At 41.3% G+C, this 25,133-nt stretch overlaps 1 long non-coding RNA gene across 1 annotated transcript in view; it reads left to right on the forward strand.

The window, feature by feature from the left end:
• LOC145529381 (uncharacterized) overlaps window positions 1-25,133 on the forward strand; it is a 278,482-nt gene that overhangs the window by 118,023 nt on the left and 135,326 nt on the right. The window lies entirely within an intron of this gene.

Consider the following 25,133-nt stretch of genomic DNA (forward strand, 5'->3'; position numbering starts at 1 on the left):
TGGCTCTGGACAGAGGCTCACAGTCCCTTCCAGAACTTTCTTTTTCTCTTTCCACTGCTCTCTGCAAACTCACATCTAGGCCACTACTTTTTGCTATTCTTGGCACAATTCTCTGAACTCCAGGAAACAGCACATGACTCTACTGTCTGAGACAGTTTCCTCAATATTTTATGTACAGTGAAAACAGTTCAAGGGTGGATGCCTGTTTGGAAGGTTTTTGCTTGCCCAGCAGTGCCAGTTTCAGAGCTGGGCGCAGTGTGTGCCCGGGGAACAAGGGCCAAGGGGCTGACACTGCAGCTCGGAAAGGCCCGGCGTCTGCTCTGTCCCCATCCTCATGTCTCCATCTTTCATCCTGCACTCACTCCGTGTCATCTGCCTCTTACGGGGCTGGACCGGCTTTGCTTTTCCAGAAGGATGGTGGCAGGAAATGAAAGCCTGCCACCTGTACGTGCCTTTTGTGGCGTGTCCTGTATAAACACGGTGCAGTGGCTCATGGTATTACTAAGCACGAGAGGTGAGGGCGACCACCAAGAATCAGAGAGGCTTTCTCGTGGAGAGAAAATGCAGAGACCTCACTGCAAGATGGTCAATTGCTAGTGATTCCAGGCCTTGAGATCTTCTCCCCAGTGGGGCGTCCTGGTTGACAAGCATGGCTCTTTCTGGTAACAATAAGGTGTATTTCATTACTAAAACCAATGATACATAGAAGTACTATTGTTTATAGTTAGAATGGACAGTTGTACATGCATACCTGCTCAGTTGTGTGTGACTCTTTGTGACCCCATGGTCTGTAGCCTGGCAGGCTTCTCTGTCCAGACATGGGATTCTCCAGGCCAGGTTACTGGAATGGGTTGCCATTTCCTCCTCCAGGGGATCTTCCTGATCCAGGGATTGAATCTGTGTCTCCTGAATTACAGGTAGATTCTTTACCATTTGTGTCATTGGGGAAGCCCTACGGACACTTTTTATGGTGTTCCCTACCTCCCAGATTCATATGTTGAAGCCCTTGTTGTTGTTGTTTAGTTGCTAAGTCACGTCTGACTCTTTGCAACCCCATGGAGTGTAGCCCACCAGGCTCCTCTTTCCATGGGATTCTCCAGGCAAAGAATATTGGAGTAGGTAGCCATTCCCTTCTCCAGGGAATCTTCCAGACCCAAGGACTGAACACTTGTCTCCTGCATTGGCAGGGGGATTCTTTACCATTGAGCTACCAGGGAAGCCACCCCCCCCCAACCCCCGCATTAAGTTTGGATGAGATCATGGATCTGAAGCCCTCAGGAATGGAATTAGCACCTATATAGAATCACAGGAGTGTTTGCTTCCTCTCTGTCTTCTCCTTGTGAGGATACAGCTAGAAGTCCACAGTCAGTGACCCAGATGAGGTCCTCACCAGACCCTGACCGTACTGGCTTCCTGATTTCAGACTGTCTGTTCCAGAACCATGAGAAATAAGTTTATGTCACTTATAAGCCACTCAACCAGCGAGATTTGGTTAGAGCCACCTGAGAGAAGACAGAAGCGCTTGCTGAGGATTTACTATTGTCAAGGCGCTGGGTCCATCTCTTTGTATGCAGCATCTTACTTTTTCCTCGCCATAGATCTGTGAGTTACTATCCTCATTGTATGGATGACAAAATAAAGCTCAGAAAACTAAAGCAGTTTGTCCCAAATGACTCAGGAGTTAATGGTGTGGCCTTCAGCAAATCTGAAATTAAGCCACTTCCAATGCCCATAACCTTAGAAACCCCAGAGCCACTGGTGAAAATGGCAGAACTCAAGATATCTGAGTTTATCGGAGGGGAACTTTCTCTGGGGAAGCTTAGTTAGAGGGCAGCAGCACCTTCGGGAGATTTGGGTCATGATAACACTCCAAGGAAATAGAATAAAAATAATAGTGACTGTACTTCTACCATGTAGCCTTTTATTAAATTAAACATATCAATACAGTACTACGTCCTCCACATATGAATGAGTTCCGTTCCAAGAGCAAGTTCATAAGAGCAGTTTGTTCATAAATCAAACAAACTTAGCCTCAGTACCCAACCTAACACAATTGGCTATATAGTACTATACTGTAATAGGTTTATAATATTATTCACACAAATAGTACATACAAAACAAACCCCCCCAAAAAAGAATACACTTTTAATCTCACAATTCAGGACCTTGAAAAACACAAGAATACAATACCACAGCTGGCATACAGGGGCACCTTCGCATCTTTGAAAGTTCACACCTAGAAGGTTCATATGTAGGGGACTTACTGTTTATTTTCCAGGCAAACAGAATCTATAGGTTTGGGAAGTGGTGCTATAATTTTCCTTCTCCCAGTCCGAGGAAACTAGATTTGGTGAAGTCATACGCTGCGTCCTGGGCCTGGCTGCTGGTGATAGCAGAGTCGGACCTCAAGTCCATCCGGGCTCAGCCCTCACCATCCTGTTAAGCCAGCTTTAAAGATCCCCAGGCCGATGCCCTTGCAATGCTCTGTGTCCCACAGATGAGGACACAGAGCATATGTGTCCTGTGTCCTAAGCGTGGTTGCCCTGGCTTTAACCCGGCCTCGTTGGGTCCTTGACTCCAGCTTCATTTCCTCCATTCTTCCTTTCATTTCCTGTAAAGGCAGAGCCGTCAGAAGCAGTGTCTGGGTCCCTTTGCTCCTCTCTTCTGAATTCTGCATCCTCACTGTCTCAGCTGCCACCAGGCACTTCTTTTGGGAGTATAGGCCCCCCACAGAGAGTGATAGCCAGTCTTATCAGAGCAGTGCCTCTGGGGCTTGTGGAGGGGTCAAAGGCAGTACATTTTTATATTGGTCTTTTGAAATGTCTTATTATAAAAGAAGAATTTTTTGAATCTAGGTTTAGATTTTTTAAAATTATTTTGGATGCCCCGATTCTTCACCACAGTGTGTGGGTTCTTCGTTTCAGCCTTCAGGATTCTTTTGTTGTGGTGCACAGGCTGGCATGTGGGATCTTAGTTCTTCGGCCAGGGATGGAACCCATGTCCCCTGCATTGAAAGGTGGATTCTCAACCACTGGACCACCAGGGAAGTCCCAGGGGCTCCTCCAGAGGAGGACTTTCTCTTCCTCCTCCCCCTCCTCTTTCTCCTCATTCTTTACGGAGAGATCTTTCTTATAGGAGTTGCTTCAACAGAGTTTCATTTACACAACAAAGTGACAGGGTAGAAAATGCTAGAGGTAATATCACATTAATATCTGGCATCTGGTACCCCTATTATGACAACTTCCCTGGTGGCTCAGACAATAAAGAATCTGTCTGCAATGCAGGAGATGTGGGTTTGACCCCTGGGTCGGGAAGATCCCCTGGAAAAGGAAATAGCAACCCACTCTGGTATTCTAGCCTGGAGAATCCCATGGACAGAGTAGCCTAGCGGGTTACAACCCATGGGGTTGCAAAGAGTCAGACATGACTGAGCAACTAACACAGAACATCATGCATCCTCTCTAAGTTATACAATGATGGGTCTTATAGCTATACAGTGATGAGGTCTTATCATCCACATTTTGCAGGTGATAGAACTGTAGCTTGGCATAGCTGAGTACCTTACTGAAAGTCACAGAGCTGGAATGCGAAGGAGCTGTAAGGAAACCCCAGGAATGTCAAAATCTAAACAAACACTCTCTACTACCCCTGGGAATGGTGTTACTCTATAAATATCTCTTGCAGATGGTGAGCTCACAGTCCCCCTCCCTCCTTCTGTTTTTAAGTCATCAGTTCCATGGCTTAGTGGTAGTTGGGGAGAAGTGGCCATCCTGTTGTAAGCCTGACTCAAAGGTCTGAGGAAACCTACAGAACAAAGTCATCAGCGCCTCCTTCCAGGAGCACACCAGTTCTAGATGAAGAAACAGATGGGAGGGGAGGGGGGTGAAAGAAGGAGTTGATAGTTGACAGACAGATGGACAAAGGTGAGAAGGGCTAGCAAGTCATCCAAGTGGGAAGGGTACCCAGGGCAGAGGGATCACAAGTGCCCTGGTGCTGAAATGCAAGAGTCGTGTGGAATCACAGCAACGTGATGGAGCTGGTGCAGGAGCATGGGAGGAACAGGGAGATAACAGATAAGGGGACCCAGAGGGACAGGAAGATGGGGGCCAGAGACTATAGCATCCTTGGATTCCAGGAGAAGCAGCCTGATTTCCTCCTGTATGGGCGGAGGGTGCAGACTGAACGTGGCTCTCTGACCCCACATGCACAGTCTAGTGGATGAAATTAATACTGCCAAATAGCCTTTCTTTTTAAAGCTTTCTCACTCTGGCCTGATCACTCAAAAAGGAGGCTCGTGGAAAGGAGGAGCAAATTGATGTGGGAGCCACGTGTCGCTCTGCCTGAGCCAGGAAAGCAGGCGTCCTCCCCTCCCAACGATGCACCTTTTCCAAGAGCTCTGGGCTGACAGCCGTGACAGCCCCTCCATCACCACAGCTGCATTCTGGGTGTGAGAGCTGAGCCATGACAAGGACCGGCACCGCAGACAGAAACACAACACACACCCGGGGAAGGTAAATGATGGTACACACGGCATTTATCTCTGAGGTTGTTCCCCGAGCAAAACCAATTACTGGCCTTTTCCTTGCGAACGTGCAGTGAGTGTTAACTTACTAGAGGCTGGGGTGAAAAGACACTATGATGCATCTTTGTGATATTCATGAGTCTGCTGAGAGTTTGAAGGCAAAGGATTTAGTATTTCTGGGCTTCTGCAGACAGGGAGGGTATGCGGTGCATCTAAGACAAGCTCTAAGGAGCAGGGTATTGAAGTGGCACTTTGTATAACAGGTGCACTTAGGAATTGCAGGTGGAAGTTGGGATCAGCCTGGGAGAGGAGGAAGGACTGATCATGTCAATAAAAGACCTGCTAAAGGGCAAATTCACTGCTCTTTCCAGAGAACAGCGGGAGGGCTTTTTGCTGAGCTACTTAGCAATCACCATGTTAAATTGGGATGCAGGGCCAGATGTCCCCAAATGATGCAGGACTCACCTCCCTTCTGCCAGGACTAAGGCTCCCCAAACATGTATTCATAGCCTGTTAGAGCAGATTTTGCATCACAAAGAACCGTCTCTTAGCTGTGCTATCAAGTGGGAGACTGGGATGGTCATGAAAGGAGAGCTGATGCTGTGGCTTCATGTTGAATTTTCCATCCCCAGGCTTGGCCAGAGTTACGGGACACTGGTATCAGCCCCGGGGGGGCCTGCCAGCCACCTCCCTCTGCCTTCTCTGTCTCCCTTGGGTTTCTCTGTGCAGGCATCTCCTTCTTCCTCTCTGGGGGCACTGTGATTGGTTTTATAGTTTTTGTGTTGTGTGAAGGTATCAACCAAAAGAAGATTTAAGAAGAATCTCAAAATACAGAAGAACTCCATTGCAAAGCCACGTGCACGGGGTAGTGTGTTTGCACAAGAGGCTGTTTTTTTCTGATGTGCTCAGAGAAGAGCTATAGGCAGGTGGTGGCCTTGTTTCTCCCCTCTCTCCTCCTATACTCCCAGGGGGGAGCAGGACTGAGCAGGACCCCCAGAGACCCGGGCTGAGCTGGGTGAGCAGATGCAGTGTGCAGAGAAGCCTGCTAGGCAGGAGATGCAAGACACCTATGGAGGGCAGTTAGCCCTGAGACACACTCAGAGCCCTGTGCTACCTTCCCAAAGGACTCAGCTACAACTCTTGGGGAGGAAAATCAAGGCTCCTCGCTTATACAGACAGCCAGCTGTCTCTTCTATTATCACTTTGATTCAAATGGATTCATTTTCTCCTGGAATGAGAAGCAAATAAAATGAACAGAGCCACAAAATTGTGTTGGAGCTGACAAGGGTCTCAGAGACCCTCTGTCTTAGGAGTTGCAAAACAGTAGCTGGCGAACATACTTATTTAACACTTAGAGTTTTATTCACTTATTCATCATTTATTCATTCAAAAGGAGAAGAGGAGGCAGAGGATGAGGTGGTTAGATAGCATCACTAACTCAAAGGACATGAATTTGAGCAAACTCTGAGAGATGGTGAAGGACAGGGAAGCCTGCCGTGCTGCAGTCCATGGGGTCACAGAGTCAGACACGACTTAGTGACTGAACAACAACATTCATTCATTCATTTACCTGTTTTATTTGTTTTCAAAAGGTAGTCCTAAACACTGTATGCTTTCCCAGGGCCCACTGTCCCCATCCCCTACCAGGTTCATTTGCTGTGACTCTGCATAATCAGCCTAGTTCTTAGAAGCCTTTGAACTTCTCTTGCTCTTTTCTCATTTTACAGATGGAGAAGCTGAAGTTCCAAGAGAGTAGGTGGTATGCCAAGTACACGTCACCAGTCATTGGAAAGGGCTCAGCTTAGAGCTGGTCTCCTCTTTCTTTTGTCCAGAGCTATTCCCTTCACATTGAGATGCTTCCCAAGTCTTGAAATGACCTCACTGTATTTAGCTCAATTTTAGCTTCACCTTAACCACCTTTGTGGTCTTACTGGAGCCTACCAGACTGCATGTTTTATGTGTTTTTTTTTTTCCCTTACAAAGGGGAATTGGAAGAGGGTAGACACCTTCAGCCTCTTCTTTACTGTCTCCCGAAGGTCTGAGATGATGATATGCACAATTGCAGTGAGTTGTGAGCAGTATCAAGACTGCCTCCTTCACTTTGAATGCATCTTATCCTTGTCTATGACCATATCACCCCAAACACACCTGATCTTGTCTGAATGCATCTCCTCCTGACCTCAGACGAATTCTTCCTGACTCTGTCTCTACCTCCCCTGATGCTCTGTCCATCCTTACTCAGCTTCTTCTCTTCTAGAGGGTTTTTCTTGCCTCCCAGTCTTGCTCAGCCATAATCTGTTGAGCAGCTGATGTGTCTCGCTGGATGATCCAGTCACCAAGAGTGGGGTTCTTGGGAGTCACACACTGTCCCCAGCTTCTTAGCCACCTTGTTTCCTGTTATCGGCCTGCTTTCCCTTTTCCATGGCTGTCTAGCTCTATTTTGCTTTTTGGTCCAGAGCTCTCTGGATTATACATTTTTAAGAGCAAAAAGATGCTTTAAATCCTGCCCTCCATAACTTTCCACTTATGAGAATTTTGACCTCTGTATTCAGAATGGCCTGGGTAAAGGCGACAGATAGAAAGAGGCTACTCTTTTAGGTTTGATAGCTCTCCCATGATTCAGGCTTGTGCTCTGCTTTACAGAATGATCTCTGATGGGTTCATGGTGCTGCCCCCTCTTGGCCTCCTGGAGGAACTCCCTAACAAATATCCATTCATCCATCCATCCAACAAACAATACACTACCAAAAAAGTGACTACGTCCCCCAGTGTCTGCCCACACAGATTTTACTTCTTGGTGGAGGAAGATAGATAATATAGAACAAGTAAATGAACAAAATGATTCTAAGAGTGATGCATGCTATGGAGAACATATAGCCAGATGATGTAAGAGAAAGTGATAGGGTTGGAGGGACTTCTTTAGATTACATGGCAGACAAAGGCCTCACTAGATAGGTGATATTTAGCCTGAAAGATACAAAGAAATCAACCAGGTGAAGCTCTGGGGAAGAGTGTTTCAGACAAAGGGGATTGACAGGTGTAAGAGTCCCGGGACCAAAGAAAGCTTCATATGTTAGGGAAAAGGAAGGCAGGGTAATATGGTGACATAATTATAGATTTGGATAATGAGAGGAGTTGGGATCAGAATCTGGTGAAGAATTTGGAACTTTTCTCTAAATCTAATGGGCAGCCATTAGAGGGTTTTAAGTATTAATAGGAAAGTGACATATTGCGATGCATTTTTAAACATGTTATAATACCAAGACTGCAAGATGGAAAAAGGGATATTTGCATTCTCTCCCTTGCTGGCTTTGATAAAACAAGTTGCCGTGTCAAGGAGGGTTATACAGAAGGAACAGATGAAGACCTCTATCCAACAACCAAATAGAAAGCGATTCCCTCAATCCAATGGCCCAGAACAAATTGAATCTTGCTAACAACCATGAAAAGAAGGTTGGAAGCAAGTCTTTCCCTGGTCAAGTCTTCAGATGAGATGCCACCCAGGGAAAAAACTGGATTGCGATATTATGAGTGACCCTGAAGCAGAAGACCCAACTAAACTGTGCTCAAACTCCTAACCCATAAAATCTATGAGATAATAAATACTATTATGTTCAGTTTTTATGGCTAAACTTATTACATCTTTTAATGTACCCCATAAAGTGTTTGAGTGACCAGTTAACTGAATGTCAACAGTCATAAAGAGATAAACAAATATTGTATATTAACAAATATATGTGGAATCTAGAAAAATGGTACAGGTGAACCTATTTTCAAAGCAGAAATAGACATAGAGATATAGAAAACAAACATATGGAAACCAAGGGGGCAGGGGGCATGGGATGAACTGGGAGATTGGGATTAATGTATATACACACTACTATGTATAAAATAGATAACTAATGAGAATCTACTGTATAGCACGGTGAACTCAATGATCTGTGATGACAAAGCAAATATAGCTGATTCACTTTACTATACAGCAGAAACTAACACAGCATTGTAAAGCAACTAAGCTCCAATTAAAAAAAAAAAGCCAATCTAAGTGGGCATCTTGTTAAGAGCAAAATTAGGGTCCAAAATATTGAGGAGGTCCCATTCTTAGGAAGCATACCAAGAGATTCTAAGATTTAATGATCATGTTGGCACAATTAGTATCTGTGGGGACAATTCATAGTCAGAATTTACAGTAGTACAAAAGAAGACTAAATAAAGGCTTAGATTTACTTAAGGTCAGTCCCCATGAATTCTCGTTACTGCAGCTTGTTATGTCAGTTACTCTTTTGGAGTTCTCACTTCCAAGGATATGTTGTTTTTGTTTTTTAGTTGCTAAGTCATGTCCAACTCCCTTGAGATCCCATGGACTCCAGCCCACCAGGCTTCTTCTGTCCATGGGATTTCCAGGCAAGAATACGGGAGTGGTTTGCCATTTCCTTCTCCAGGGGATCTTCCCGTCCCAGGGATCAAACTCACATCTCCTACACTGGCAGAAGGATTCTTTAGCACTGAGCCACCAAGGAAGTCCAACATCCAAGGATAAACCACTGATAAGACTAAAAGTATGGACTGTTGAATCCACAATTGCTATATCTCAAACCTCAGAAGCCCAAAGAACTACTTCTCTAATGATGGACATTCAAGTTACAACATGGAGTGGGGGAAGACGTTTGAAGGCAAAGCAAGTATTTTCAGCTCTTATCATCCTCATTCAAAAGATCCTAGCCACAGCATGCCAGAGCCTTTTTGGAATACATTTATGGAGACAATGAAGAAGTTAATTTCAGGTTTCTGGGAGCAAACTCAGTGATAGCAATGGGCCCTATAGACATAGGCAACTGCCTCAAGCTCAGCATCTTTAGGGTCATGTTAATCTTGGGCTTGACTGAGACTATGCTAGTATTTAAGGTGCTGAGGAATAGGTCTATTCAGGAAACAGGGATCCCAATCATAGTGGACATCTGTTCATGGACTAAGTGATTAATGGCGGTGGAGGTCAGCAGCCGGAACTTAAAGTTTGGTGACAGGGTCCAGTCTTTTAGATTACGAACAGAAATTGTATGTTGGCTTCAAGCTATAGTTTATATCTCTGTCCTTGAAAGAAAATATTGGGATATGGCTTCCTGCTAAGGTAAAGTCTATCTCTTGAGACAGCATAAGATAATAGCCACAGATTCCACATACATACATTAATATATGACATTTGTTTTTCTCTTTCTGATTTACTTCACTCTTATGGCAGACTCTAGGTCTATCCCCCTCTCTACAAATGACTGATGTCCATCCTTTTTTATGGGTGAGTAATATTCCATTGTGGATAGGTACCATATATTCTTTATCCATTCATCTGTCTGTGGACATCTAGGTGGCTTCCATGTCCTGGCTATTGTAAACAGTGCTGCAATGAACATTGGGGTGCATGTGTCTTTTTGAATTATAGTTTTCTCAGGGTATATGCCTAAGAGTAGGATTGCTGAGTCATATGGTAGTTCTTTCTTGCTTTTTCAGTAACATCCATACTCTTCTCCATGGTGGCTGTAGAAAATGGTAGAGATGAACCTATTTGCAGGGCAGGAATAGAGATCCAGATGTAGGGATCTGATATGTGGACACAGAGGGGAGTGGTGGTGGAGGGGCTGGAATGAATTGGGAAATTAGGATTGATGTATGTGCACTGCCACGTGTAAAACAGAAAGCTTTGATCTCATTCCATTAGCTGGAACCAGTCATGTGACATTACCTTGATGCAAGGCAGGCTGGGAAATGTAGTCTCTGGCTTGACAGTCACTTCTCAACAACAATTCCACACCCAGAAGAGGACATAGTCTTTCAGGGTCCACTAATTATCTCTGCCTCAGGTTTCCAATGAGACTACTGGGGCTCAGAGCAGATGCTCAACAATTTGCACAGACCTTAGAAGTGACAAAGTGGAGAGAAAACTGTCAAACAGATGGATCTGATGTGACAGCTCCCCCAGGGCTTTTGGAGCTCATGGTCTCACAATTCCCAAGCAGATCTGATTAAGGGTCGAGGCTCTCAAGTCAGGTTGTCTTGGTTTTCAGCTTGGTGCAAGCACTTATTAACTGCATGATTATGGGCAAATGACTTCTCTCTTATGTTTGGTTTTTGCATTTATAACACAGACATAATTATGATATCTCCATCAAATGCTTTTTGTGAGAATTAAGTGAATTGTTGTAAGCAGAGTTTAGATTGGTGCTTGGCAAACAGTTCTAAGCGTTACCTGTGACTCTTGCTGTTGTGATCTCTTGGTTCATTTGGGTTCAGTGTTGGTTCCATTTTGGGTTCATCTGCATTGGTATCGGGGCCCTTCATTCTGCAACCTCATACTCACGCATGTCACAGTTTTGTGTCCGCTCCCCACCCCCATCACAATTTCCTCTCTGCTCCCTTAGCTTTAGGCCACTAGAATAAGTTTCCTTCTCCCTAAGAACATTTGTAATATTTAGCAAAATGACCAACCACATTCTTCCTTCTGGAAGAGAGTGGTATCTCAAGCCGTAATTATGGCATCATCTTAGATATCTCCCTCTGACTTCAGCACAACAAAGATTTTCTCACTATATCTGCTCTGAGATAATTATACAGGGTGGTTGCATGATCCACATATATTTTTCTCTCCAAATGACTGAGGTTTAAGAGTAGTAAAACCAATCACACTGGTTATTAAAACTGTAAAATACATTGAGATTCAGGCATACCTGAGAATAAGATGGAATAAGCAAATTCAGTTTGTACCAATGAACTCAGGTTAATATGAAGAAAAGACTCTCTTCTTTTGACCTCCAATCTAGTGGATGTTTAGGCAGATAGTGTTCAACAGATGGGAGATACTGTTGCTCCCGTCACCTTGCGTGGCTGGAAAGGGCCTAATGTTGAACTTCTAAATGTTAAAGAGGTCATTCATAATGAACTTGCATGCTAGGAATTTTTCCAAGTAAATGTCACATGCTCCTGTGTCACTGACCTACTCCCCCTAGGTCTACATACCCCAAGGAATACAATGGCCCAGCCACAAAGTGAGCACTGCGGCACCATGCAATAACCTTTCCTTTACACGATGGTCTCCCTTGACGTGGGGGGCATTGCATGCTAGCCATTGTGGCTCACAACACTAGGCCATTGTGGGCTACGCCCAGGGCACACTTGTTGGACTCAGAGGTCATTCCTGAATGAGAAATTCAAGGACTCACAAACACCCCATGTCACTAGCATGTCTAGTAATGAACTGGAATCCATGGTTTGAGCTCTCATTCCAGTGTGAATTTCTCTTACTTTAAGTTTCTTCCTTGTTGTGTACTTCTTCCTGTATAGTCTCTTCTTCCTACATAGACCATTACTTGGGGAAAATCCCTTAAAGTGAGGAGCTAAAAGTGGCTTTGGTAATCACCTAGTCCAAATTCCCCATTCTGAGAAAGTAAGGGCTTTAGGTATTTTATTATTGTTGTTATCGTTAATTGAATGAAAGAATGAAGCATTCTCTCACGTCATTGTGATGTAAGAGGTGCCTTAAAGCAAATCACAAGTATTATTTGACACTTGTGTTTTCAGGGACCTGTTTAGCAGTCTTTATCAAAATGAAAAAAAAAAAGGTACAAGTAGATTCACTCAGTAATTAAACTTCTGCAGATTTCTTTACATCCTACATCATCTTTCATAATAATGAAGAAAAAAAAACCAAACTGATAGCAATACTAGTGTTCCTCATCATGACAGTGGTTAAATAAACTATGGTGCATCTTTGCAATGGAAGAAGCTACCCAGGAAGAATACATAGGAAAGAAGAAATTTTGGAGTAGGAGAAATTCACACTAGAATGAGAAACAAGACGGTGGGCCCAGGCAATTGACAACATAAAATAGATCTGGGAGAAAAAACTACGCAAAAAAAACATGTCAGTAGTGATTATGGTAGGAACAGAGACTGAAGGCAGAAGGGCATATAACAAAGCTTTCACTTTTCTTTTTGTACTCTTTTAATATTGTGTGTTTGTTTTACTTTTCTTACATTGTGAAAATTTTTCATTAAAATATCAGCAAGGATTATCTAATGGATATATGTGTTTTTTAATTTTATACCTTTATATATAATATTTATCTATAAATATATACATATTACTTTTTATAACTTTATGTATATATTTATATATAAAGATATAAAATAAAAATCAGTACATATATCCACTAGATAATCCTTGCTGATTTTTTAATGAAAAATTTTCACAATGTAAGAAAAGTAATATATATGTATATGAAAACTAACATATTGTTATTTTTATAAATTGAAACATTCAATTCATTGTAGGAGCTTTTCAAAATACAGATATTCACTCATAATTCTACCACCCACTGCTTACATGATATCATATGCTTGTTCAACCTTTTCATTATGCATAATTTCATATATTCAAATACCATGCAGTTTTTTTCAATAAAAATGTGATCACATTGTAAATACCTTTATACAACTTAAAAGATCAAATATCTATGACATGAAATAATTTTTTACAACATAATTTAATGATTGCAAGGTATTCAACTTTCTAGATAGTATATTATTCCAGATCTTTAGTTGTTGATTTTTCTGTTTATTTTGTTTTGTTTCTGTTCTGCTGTGATAAATACATATTCACATTTATGTCCCTCAGGCTAACATCTCAGAAGTGACTGCATGTTATTTAAGCTTTTGATAAATATTGCCAACTAATCCCAAAGAATTCAAAATTCTATGGAGTTACACGTTGGGAATAGATGAAAATTTTCATTCACCCTCAGAGTATGATAGATGCTTATAACAATCAAAGAAACCCTGAAAAGTTCAGTTACATTTTCAGAGCTTTGTATCATAAAATATGAAAATTTTCTCCTTTCTACCATAAAAAAAAAACGCAAGAAATGCTTGAAAAGACAAGGATGTGTAGTTAGATAAGACCCTGTTTTTACCATTCATTCAGACAGTGTTTACTGAGTGTCATCCTCTGTTTTAGTGACTGGGCATATAACAAGAGACAAGACTTCAACTAGGCAAATGGGATCTTCCAGAAAACAATTAGGACCAAGTGAAATTAAGTCAGGGAGTGGGACGAGGCGGGCCCAGAAGAATGGCTGGTCACGGAGGGCCTCTTTGAGGAGATTCTGAGAAGGGGCCAGGCAAGTGAAGACCTGAGGGAGAAAGTGCATTCTAGAAGAGGAGAAGGGAAATGCAAAGGCCTTGAGGTCATAGAGAAAGCTCTTAATTCTGATGATTCAGAAAAAGTCCTTATGCCTTCAGTGAAGTGAGCAAGGCAGACAGTGACTAAAGATAAGATCGGTGTGCTGGGCAAGAGGTGTGAGGGTGCTTTGTGTGTGTGTACTCAGTCACTCAGTCATATCGGACTCTTTCACGACCCCATGGACTGTAGCCCACCAGGCTCCTCTCTCCATGGGATTTCCCAGGCAAGAATACTGGAGTGGGCTGAGTTTTCCTCCTCCAGGAAATCTTCATGACCTAAGAATTGAACCTGTGTCTTCTGCATCTCCTGCATTAGCAAGCAGATTCTTTACTGTTCTGCCACATAAGGAGTAAAGGGCTTTGTAATTCACTGTAAGGAGCATAGATTTCATTCTAAGTGTGGTAGGAAACTGTTGGCTGGTTTTTAACAGTGCAGTGTTGCATTGTTTTTTTTTAATGTCTCTGCAGCTGCTGGGCAGAGAATGGATTGCAGGAGGTAGGTGGTTGAGTGGGAGCTGGGAAGCTTGTGAAGAAGATATGGCAATGGTTTAAGTACTGGTGATGGACCCTGAATGACAGTGGAGCAGTTGAGATGGAGAGAAGAGAGTGGATTCAAGATGCATCTCGCAGGCAAAGGTGATGAACGTGGTGATGTACGAAATGTGCAAAGTGAGAGACAAGGGAAAACTGGGCATGCTGCTTGTGTTTTCCCCAATGCAAGTGGTTTAATGAAGTAGCTGTTCACAGAGAATGAGAAGATTGGAGGCAGGTTGGACAGTGGATATGGGAGCCAGAATTCTTGTTTGGAGCATGTTGGGCTTGATATTCTTATATATACATTTAAATGCTGAGGTGCCAGTGGAGGTACCTCTGGGGTTCAGAAGCCATATAAAAGATGGTGGTCAGTGAGCTTAAAGAGAGTATTTAAAGGCATGGGGCTAGATGAGCTCATTAAGGTTGAAAGTAACAGGAGAGAAGAGGAGGGAAAGGAGGGAGAGTGTAGGAGAAGGACAAGACTGAGTTCTGGGTTGTTCTATGATTCTGATTTCCAAGTAGAGGGAAATGTGCCATACGGGAGGTGAGAAAAGGCAGCCAGGGGCTCAGGAGGATCCTTGGGAGAGTCTGGCATCCCCAGAGTCAGGAGAAGAACACGTGTCAAGAAGGAAGAAGTGGGCAACTGCCTTCAGTGATGCTCTTGGAGCCATTAGCAAGCTGACACTTGGGAAAGTGGAAAAAACAACAACAACAACAACTGTAAGCCAGCAGAAATGGACCAGGTAGCTGAGTGGCCAGCAAGCTGAAACTGTAGATCCAAACTGTAGGTTTGGAAAAAAATCTGAGACTAGAGCCATGGGTACCTGCAATGTCAGCCAAGGGGGCATGCCAGCCTGTATTAGATTTTTACACTAATTTTTATTGCAGACTATAACATACTTACATGGAGAAAATAATAAGAAATGGCTATAGACATTTTTTAATTAATTTTTATTGGAGTATAGTTGCTTTACAATGTTGTGTTAGTTTCTGCTGTACAGCAAAGTGAATCAGCTACACTTTGCAAAGTGAATCAGATTCACAAAATGAATCAGGGTATACACACAGGCCCTCTTTTTTGGATTTCCTTCCCATTTAGGTCACCACAGAGCATTGGGTAGAGTTCCCTGTGCTATGCAGTAGGTTCTCATTAGTTACCTATTTTATACATAGTGACAATAGAGTATATACATCAATCCCTATCTCCCAATTTGGATATGGTTACATATATTTAAACAGATAATTGTAAAGCAAACCCCTGACTCACATCCACACAGGGCAAGACCCAGAACAGTACCAGCCCTCAGAATCCCTACTGTGTGATTCCTAGAATTTTCCACCTACCAGACTCAGGGTGTTGCTCTGCTTTACACCTTTCTCAGTGTATATGTATCCTTCTACAACATAGCTTCATTTTGCCTGATTGTAAACAACACATAAGAATAATTACACAGTACATGTTTTGGAGTCTCACTTCTTTGCTTCAGTCTTGCATTTGGAATATTCATCTTGCTGTAGATAGTTGCAGCTTGCACATCTTAACTGGTGTTTGGCTGTGTGGACGTACTGCATCCTCGACCCATTCTACTGGTGAGCCCAATTTGAGGCCATCAGGAGCAATGCTGTTATGAATATTTCTGTACATGTACATGTGTTTCTTGAGGGGATATGCCTAAGATTAGAACTCCTCTATAGTAGAGCACAGATGCCTTCAGTTTTAAGAGACAGTGACAAACACTCTTAAAAGGGGATTTGACTAATTGATACTCTCACCAGCATCATAGGAGAATTTCTCTTGGTTCACATTTTTATGCCTCTTGGTATTAACAGGTTATTAATTCTTTTGCCATCAGATGAGTATACAATGATATTTTAATGCAACTCTATTTTTCACTTTCTAATTTCTAGTTTTTATTTGTCAGTCACTTGGATTTTCTTTATTTTTATTTTTTGGTGAGAATCCTGGTTTTGTCTTTTTCAGCTTTTTCTATTGGTTTCTGTGCTTTTTTGAATGTTGATTTGGACTATTCTTTAGAGATTCTAGAAACTAATCATTTGTTGATTATTGTGCTTTATGAAAAATCATTTTATATTTTCACTCTTTGTAGGATGTCTTTTAATAAAGGAGAGGTTTAAAATTGTATCCTTTAAAATAAAATTGCTTTAAAAAGGAAGGAAAATGCCTGCCTGGAAAAGTCCCTCTGAGTCTTAAGGTGCTCATATCTTTGGAGTCTTTTGTCTCTGGAGTCCTCTGAATTATCCTAAAGTAGGAAAGAAGGGAACTTGAAGATGTCCCATTTAAGAATGGTGAAACCACTTTTGCTGTTTAGATCAGGAATGCTATGATAATGAGGAAACCCTTGCAGATTTCAGATTTGGACAAGCTCGTCTTAACAATAACAAATCTGACAGTTGCTTCTGTAGAGAAAAGGAAAAAAAAAAAAAGTAAGATGCCAAGGCAGTTACCTTAGCAAAAACATAGAGGTTTTTCTTTTTGTTTCCTTTGCAAAGAAAACTTGAAGATGCAGACTGTGGGAGAGGGGGAAAAAAGCTCTTGCTTTAGAAAAGTCAACAGTTCTCAATAGGCCTTAGTCACAGACAAAGTCTCTTTAAGGAGGCGTGGGAGGGGTTGTTCCTCATGGCTGTTTTGTCCGCAGGCTAGTCCCTTCACCTGTTTGTTTTTGAATCATCCACCACTCCCCTCACCATCATTTCTCAGTCTATTTGACCAAATCCAAACCTATTTCCTCCCACTTTCAAATCACTGCCTGCCATTCAAACCCATGTAGGTGCACTCCAATTGGCATTTGGTTCTGAATTAATGCATATTAATGGGTGGTAATACATTTCTACTAGTGCATATATTTACTTGAAATACAATTTTCCATCTAATGCATTTTATTCACATCACTGCATGGTAACTGCATCCAGAATAATATCTTTAGTGATTATTCATTACTGGAATAATATATCGGCACCAAACAGCAGCTTTTAAGTGGCTTCAGATTTTTTTTCCTTTAAATTGAACATGTTATTATTACACAGATAGAATAATCCCATTATCCTCACTAACTGAAGATGACAGCTTTCTAGGAGGCTATTTTACAGAGCCTGGTGCAGGTGGGAACCAGGGCTTTTTCTCTGATGGGGGTGGGGTGGGTAGGGACCAAGTTGGAGAGGAGGAGCTGCTGCTTCAGGTGTGAATACAGATGTGGCATGAACAGCTGCAGTAGAGAACAGATGAGTAAGTTGAGTACAGCTCGAAGCAAAACATGGTGTGTGCTATCTAAAACCAGAAGTATAGGTAAGGGTGCTTTGAAAGCTCTGGATGAGGATGTGTGTATGTGTATTTGTATGTGAGAGAGAGACATGGAGGCAGCAATGATAGCAAAAATTAACACAAGAAATCCCCTAGGATTACAGAGTAATTAGTAAATTATCATACCCCACGCAGAAACTTCAGGATAAATTGTCACAGCATGCTTAAAGCCAGTGTCATAACTTAGAACATGAGAGAGAAACGGGAAACATTCGTTGATTGGCATTTCTGCTGTGTATACCACATATACATGTTTCATAAGTGACAGTTATAATGCCCCTACCCCCATTTTCTCAGATTAGGAACCTGAGGCTCAGAGAGATTAAGTAAACAATGGCAACCCACTCCAGTACTCTTGCCTGGAAAATCCCATGGATGGAGGAGCCTGGTAGGCTGCAGTCCATGGGGTCGCAAAGAATCGGACATGACTAAGCAACTTCACTTTCACTTTTCACTTTCATGCATGGGAGAAGGAAATGGCAACCCACTCCAGTGTTCTTGCCTGGAGAATCTCAGGGATGGAGGAGCCTGGTGGGCTGCCGTCTATGGGGTCGCACAGAGTTGGACACGACTGACGCGACTTAGCAGCAGTCTACAGTTTATATCGAATAATGGAGGAGGAAATGGCAATCCACTCCAGTATTCTTTCCTGGAAAATCCTATGGACAGAGGAGCCTGAATGGCTATACTCCATGGGGTTGCAAAGAGTCAGACATGACTGAGCCACTGAACACTTGCATTTAATAAGTGTTAGAAAGATGGCTGGACTCTAAATCCATGTAATTCCAAATCTGGTGATACTTCATGGCATTTGGAATTGATGAGTGGTTAAGCACAGTTAAAATGGTGAGCAGACATTTGATGTCCCATCCAAAATGTCTGTGAAACACTAGGTCCATGAGACATCTAGTCCACACCAGAAAAGTCCTTGATATTTAGTTCTATCCAAAACCACTTGGCATAGACCAAATATACTCATGAGTATTTTAGATGGGGCCAAATTTCAAGGACCGTTTGGCATGGACCAAATGTCTTATGGACAATTTGAAAAGAAACCGAAAGTCCTGCCTGGGTTCAAATGTCTACTTGTTATTTGCACTTGCAAAATATACGGCTTTAGAAAAATTTCTTGATTTGATGATTGCCATTTTCTTATAGGGATTTTGCGAGAATTCAATGAGATTTCACACATAGAGTGCCCTAGATCATAAATAATTTTTCAGCTATTGAAAACCTGTCCTTTACTCCCTCTCTGTGATCTAGATTGTCAGGTGCTTCAGAGCTGAAACCAGATAGGAGCCACTCTGCAACCTCCATGAAATCTTATGAAATCATACCTCCTTTGGTCTCTGTCTCTGTTCCCCTTGTCTCAGTCAAGACTAGAACTGAACTAGACCGCCAGCCTTTCTTTGCACTTAGCATCAGCACTTCAGAGAATAGCAGTGAAGTTGACTGGCTACTAAACTTCACAGAAGAACCTAAGTCACCTTCAGTGTTTCATGGTGATTTTCCCATTAGACTCACCTGAGAAACACTTTAAAAATAAGGATGCTGGCAGCTCAGTCCAGATGGTGAGGTTCCAAGGCATCAGTATTGTTCTAAAACTACTCACATTATTATAATATTTTACTGTTTCAGGAGGGCTGATCACCACTGGTTTAGAAATTAACTTAAGGTTGAGTCTATAGATGCGAAGATCAGTAAGTCCCTGATCTAGGTAAAAGCTATGTTGGCATATCCAGATGCCAGGTCAGGTGTTGAGGACTTCAGAAGCCTCCACCATGGCCTAGAGGGAACCCAAGACATTGCACTTACAATTTGCTTTCTTTTTTGACCTAATTTTTCCTTTATTTTTTCCCTATTTCCCAAAGAAAGGCAATGCCGAAGAATGCTCCAACTACCGCACAATTGCACTTATCTCACACGCTAGTAAAGTAATGCTCAAAATTCTCCAAGCCAGGCTTCAGCAATACGTGAACCATGAACTTACAGATGTTCAAGCTGGTTTTAGAAAAGGCAGAGGAACCAGAGATCAAATTGCCAACATCTGCTGGATCATCGAAAAAGCAAGAGAGTTCCAGAAAAACATCTATTTCTGCCTTATTGACTATGTCAAAGCCTTTGACTGTGTGGATCACAATAAACTGTGCAAACTTCTGAAAGACATGGGACTACCAGACCATCTGACCTGTCTCTTGAGAAACCTGTATGCAGGTCAGGAAGCAACAGTTAGAACTGGACATGGAACAACAGACTGGTTCCAAATAGGAAAAGGAGTATGTCAAGGCTGTATATTGTCACCCTGCTTATTTAACTTATATGCAGAGTACATCATGAGAAATGCTGGGCTGGAAGAAACACAAGCTGGAATCAAGATTGCTGGGAGAAATATCAATAACCTCAGATAAGCAGATGACATCAACCTTATGGCAGAAAGCGAAGAAGAACTAAAGAGCCTCTTGATGCAAGTGAAAGAGGAGAGTGAAAAAGTTGGCTTAAAGCTCAACGTTCAGAAAACTAAGATCATAGCATCTGGTCCCATCCCTTCATGGGAAATAGATGGGGAAACAGCAGAAACAGTGTCAGACTTTATTTTGGCAGAAAGCGAAGAAGAACTAAAGAGCCTCTTGATGAAAGTGAAAGAGGAGAGTGAAAAAGTTGGCTTAAAGCTCAACATTCAGAAAACTAAGATCATAGCATCTGGTCCCATCCCTTCATGGGAAATAGATGGGGAAACAGCAGAAACAGTGTCAGACTTTATTTTGGGGGGCTCCGAAATCACTGCAGGTGGTGATTGCAGCCATGAAATTAAAACATGCTTACTCCTTAGAAGGAAAGTTATGACCAACCTAGATAGCATATTGAAAAGCAGAGACATTACTTTGCCAACAAAGATCCGTCTAGTCAAGGCTATGATTTTTCCAGTAGTCATGTATGGATATGAGAGTTGGACGGTGAAGAAAGCTGAGCGCCAAAGAATTGATGCTTTTGAACTGTGGTGTTGGAGAAGACTCTTGAGAGTCCCTTGGACTGCAAGGAGATCCAACCAGTCCATCCTAAAGGAGATCAACCCTGGGTGTTCATTGGAAGGACTGATGTTGAAGCTGAAACTCCAATACTTTGGCCACCTCATGGGAAGAGTTGACTCATTGGAAAAGACCCTAATGCTGGGAAGGATTGGGGGCAGGAGGAGAAGGGGATGACAGAGGATGAGATGGCTGGATGGCATCACCAACTTGATGGACATGGGTTTGAGTAGACTCCGGGAGTTGGTGATGGACAGGGAGGCCTGGCATGCTGCGATTCATGGGGTCACAAAGAGTCAGACATGACTGAGTGACTGAACTGAACTGAACTGATTTCCCGTGTAGATTTTTAAAGATCAATTTTAGTCTTTAAATGATCATATTGTAAAATTGACTTCTGTGCTATACATTCTGGCAATCTTAATGTGTACAAATTTGTGTAACCACTACAATCAAAATACCGAATGTTCAACCTAAAAAAACTCCCTTGTGATGTCCCTTAATAGCTGTCCCTTTGTATTCTCAGAGTATTGGTTTCAGGATCCCCTGAAGAAACCAAAATCCTCAGATGCTCTAGTTCCTTATATTAAATGATGTTGTATGGTCAACCCTCTGTAGCCACAAGTTCTGCATCCATGTATTCAACTCATCATGACATGTGGATACGAAGGACCAACGGTATAATTGCATCCTTTCCCAACTGCAGCCATGGCAACCACTGATTGCTCTCCATCACTATAGCTTTGTCTTTCTGAGGATGTTATTTAAATGTGATCACAATGTATGTAATCTTTTGAGTCTGACTTCCCACACTCTGGAATATCTTTGGGATTCACCCAAATTATTGTGTGTATAAATGGTTTATTCCTTTTTATTGCTGAGTAGTGTTCCATTATGTGGATGTATTGCATTTTGCTTATCCATTCATGAATTGAGGGACTTTTGGGTTGCTTCCAATTTTTGGCAATTTTGAATAGAGATGCTATAAACCTTTGTGTACAAGCTTTTGTGGGAACATAAATTTTCATTTTCTAGGGCATATGTGTGTGTTTAACTTTATAAAAAAGTGTCACAGCTTTCCAGAATGGCTGTACCATCTGGTATTCACACCAGCGAGATACGAGAGTTCTACGTAACATCTTCACCAACACTAGATAGCTTAGTTTGTTTTAGAAATTCTAATAGTTGTGCAGGGCTACCTGAGCATAGTTTTAATTGGTGGTGCTGTTCACTCGCAAAATCATGTCCAACTCTTTGTGATCCCATGAACTGCAGCAGGCCAGGATCCAGGTCCTTCACAATCTCCCAGAGTTTTAATTGGTACTTTCTTAATGACTAATGATGTTGAAAATCTTTTCATGTGCTTATGATATACTTAAATAATGTTTGGTGAAGTCTCTGTTCAGATCATTGGAACATTTTAGAAATTGACTTTGTTTTCTTAGTACTGATTTTTGAAAGTTCTTTATACATTCTAGATACAAGACTTTTGACATATAATATTTTATATATATTTTCAAATATTTTCTCCCAGTCTATAACTTATCTTTCATTTTCTTAATAGGGTCTCTCACCAGCAACATTTTTTTTTTTAATTTAGTAGAAGACCAGGTTATCAGTTTTTCTTACAGAGGTTATGTTTCTGTTGTCATATCTATGAACATTTTGCCTAACCTCAGGTCACAAAGGTTTTCTTTGAAGATTTTTATACATTTGTGTTTTACATTTAGGTTTTTGATACATTTAAGATGTGAGCTTTAGGTTAAGGGTTTTTTGTTTGTTTGAATATAATGTCCAATTGTTGCCATATATCGTTGGAAAAAAAAATCCCACAATTCTTTCTCCATTAAAGTAGTTTGCATCTTGATTAAAAATCAGTTGAGGATCTTCCCTGCTGGTCTAGTTGCTAAGAGTCTGCACCTTCAGTGGAGGAGGCTCAGGTTCAACCCCTGGTCAGAGAACTGGATCCCACAGGCGGTAACTAATAGTTTTCATGCTACAACTAAAGATACCACATGACTTAAGAAAGATGAAAGATCTCGCTTGCAACAACTAAGACATGGCACAACCAAATAAATAAATATATTTTAAAATATTAAGCAGCTATATTTCTATGGGCCTATTTCTGGATTCTGTATCTTCCATTAGTCTGCACGTCCACGTGTCCATCCCTTTACTGGTAACACACTCTCTTAATTCCAGGAACTCTTAAAATTGGGTAATATGAGCCCCAGAATTTTATTCTTACCTTTTAAAAATATTTGAGCTATTTTCATTTGGAGGAGGCTTCCCTGGTTGCTCAGATGGTAAAGAATCTGCCTGCATTGTGGGAGACCCAGGCTCAATCCCTGGGTTAGGAAGATCCCCTGGGGAAGGAAATGGCAACCTACTCCAGTATTCTTGCCTGGAGAATTCCATAGACAGAGGAGAATGGTGGGCTATAGTTAAAATCAACCTTACAGGGATTTTGAATTTTTGGAATTGCATTAACTCTGTAAATAAAGTTGGGAAGAATAAACATCTTTACTGCTTTGAATCTTTTTAACTCATGAACATGGGATGTCTCCCATTTATTTAGATTTTTATTTATTTCACCCATATGTTTGTAATTTTATGGTCATTGACTTTGAATATGTTTAATCTGACTTTTTGGAACTATTGTAATAGTTTAAAACTTTAGTTTCCTATTATATTGCTGGTATATTAAATCATGGCAGACTCTTAAGTGGTGATCTTGTACTCTATGAGTTTGTTAGGTTCACTTATTAGTTCTAAGAGGTTTTGTTTTTATTTGTTGTTTTTATTTTCTGTAGATTCTATGGAGTAGAATAGATAAACTTGAATTTAAATGGAGAAAGAAAAGTTTTATTCTTAATTTCTTATCTGTAGGTCTTTTATTTTATTTTTTCCCATTTTACTAGTTATGAATTCCCATACTATGTTGAATAAGACCAGTGAATTCAAAATTTCTCTTCTCAGTCTTAGGAGGAAAGTATTCTAGCTTTACCAAAAGGATGATGATAATTACAGGTTTTTTGTAAATGTTTTTTATTATGTCAAGAATGTTCCCTTCTATTCCTAATCTGCTTAGGGATTTTTTTCTTTTTAAAAAATCATGAGTGGCTGCTATATTTTATTAACAAATTTTTACTTTTTCTGTATCAATGATTGATGATGATTCTATGCTTTAATCTTCTTTAGACTGTTCATATAGTTAAAAGTGAACTGCATTCATGGGTTTCAAAAGATTGATCTAGCTTTGCTTTCTTGGGATAAGCTCTGCTTAGTTGTGATATATTACTGTGTGCATATTTTGATCTATTGATTTGCTTATATTTTTATTGAAGTATAGTTGATTTACATTGTTGTGCTAGACTCTGCTGTATAGCAAAGTGACTCAGTTATACATATATATGCTTTCTTTTTTATTTCTTTTCCATATGATTTATCATAGGATTTTGAATATGGTTCCCTATGCTATACATTAGGACTTTGTTGTTTATCCATTCTAAATGTAATAGTTTGCATCTACCAACTCCAAACTGACCTGCTTATATTTTGTGTGTTCATCTCCATGAACACACTATGAACAAAGCTAGTGGAGGTGATGGAATTCCAGTTGAGCTATTTCAAATCCTAAAAGCTGATGCTGTGAAAGTGCTGCACTCAATATGCCAGCAAATGTGGAAAACTCAGCAGTGGCCACAGGACTGGAAAAGGTCAGTTTTCATTCCAATCCCAAAGAAAGGCAATGCCAAAGAATGCTCAAACTACCACGCAATTGCACTCATCTCACATGCTAGTAAAGTAATGCTTAAAATTCTCCAAGCCAGTCTTCAGCAATACGTGAACCATGAACTTCCAGATGTTCAAGCTGGTTTTAGAAAAGGCAGAGGAACCAGAGATCAAATTGCCAACATCTGCTGGATCATTGAAAAAGCAAGAGAGTTCCAGAAAAACATCTATTTCTGCTTTATTGACTATGCCAAAGCCTTTGACTGTGTGGATCACAATAAACTGTGCAAACTTCTGAAAGACATGGGAATACCAGACCACCTGACCTGCCTCTTGAGAAACCTGTATGCAGGTCAGGAAGCAACAGTTAGAACTGGACATGGAACAACAGACTGGTTCCAAATAGGAAAAGGAGTATTTCAAGGCTGTCACCCTGCTTATTTAACTTATATGCAGAGTACATCATGAGAAACTCTGGGTTGGAGGAAACTGGAATCAAGATTGCCGGGAAAAATATCAATAACCTCAGATATGCAGATGATACCACCCTTATGGCAGAAAGTGAAGAAGAACTAAAGAGCCTCTTGATGCAAGTGAAAGAGGAGAGTGAAAAAGTTGGCTTAAAGCTCAACATTCAGAAAACTAAGATCATGGCATCTGGTCCCATCACTTCATGGCAAATAGATGGGGAAACAGTGGAAACAGTGGCTGACGTTCTTTTTCTGGGCTCCAAAATCACTGCAGATGATGATTGCAGCCATGAAATTAA

Source organism: Giraffa tippelskirchi, chromosome 12, assembly GCF_054371585.1.
Source record: "Giraffa tippelskirchi isolate mGirTip1 chromosome 12, T2T-mGirTip1v1.2.pri, whole genome shotgun sequence".
NCBI classification, from domain to species: domain Eukaryota; kingdom Metazoa; phylum Chordata; class Mammalia; order Artiodactyla; family Giraffidae; genus Giraffa; species Giraffa tippelskirchi.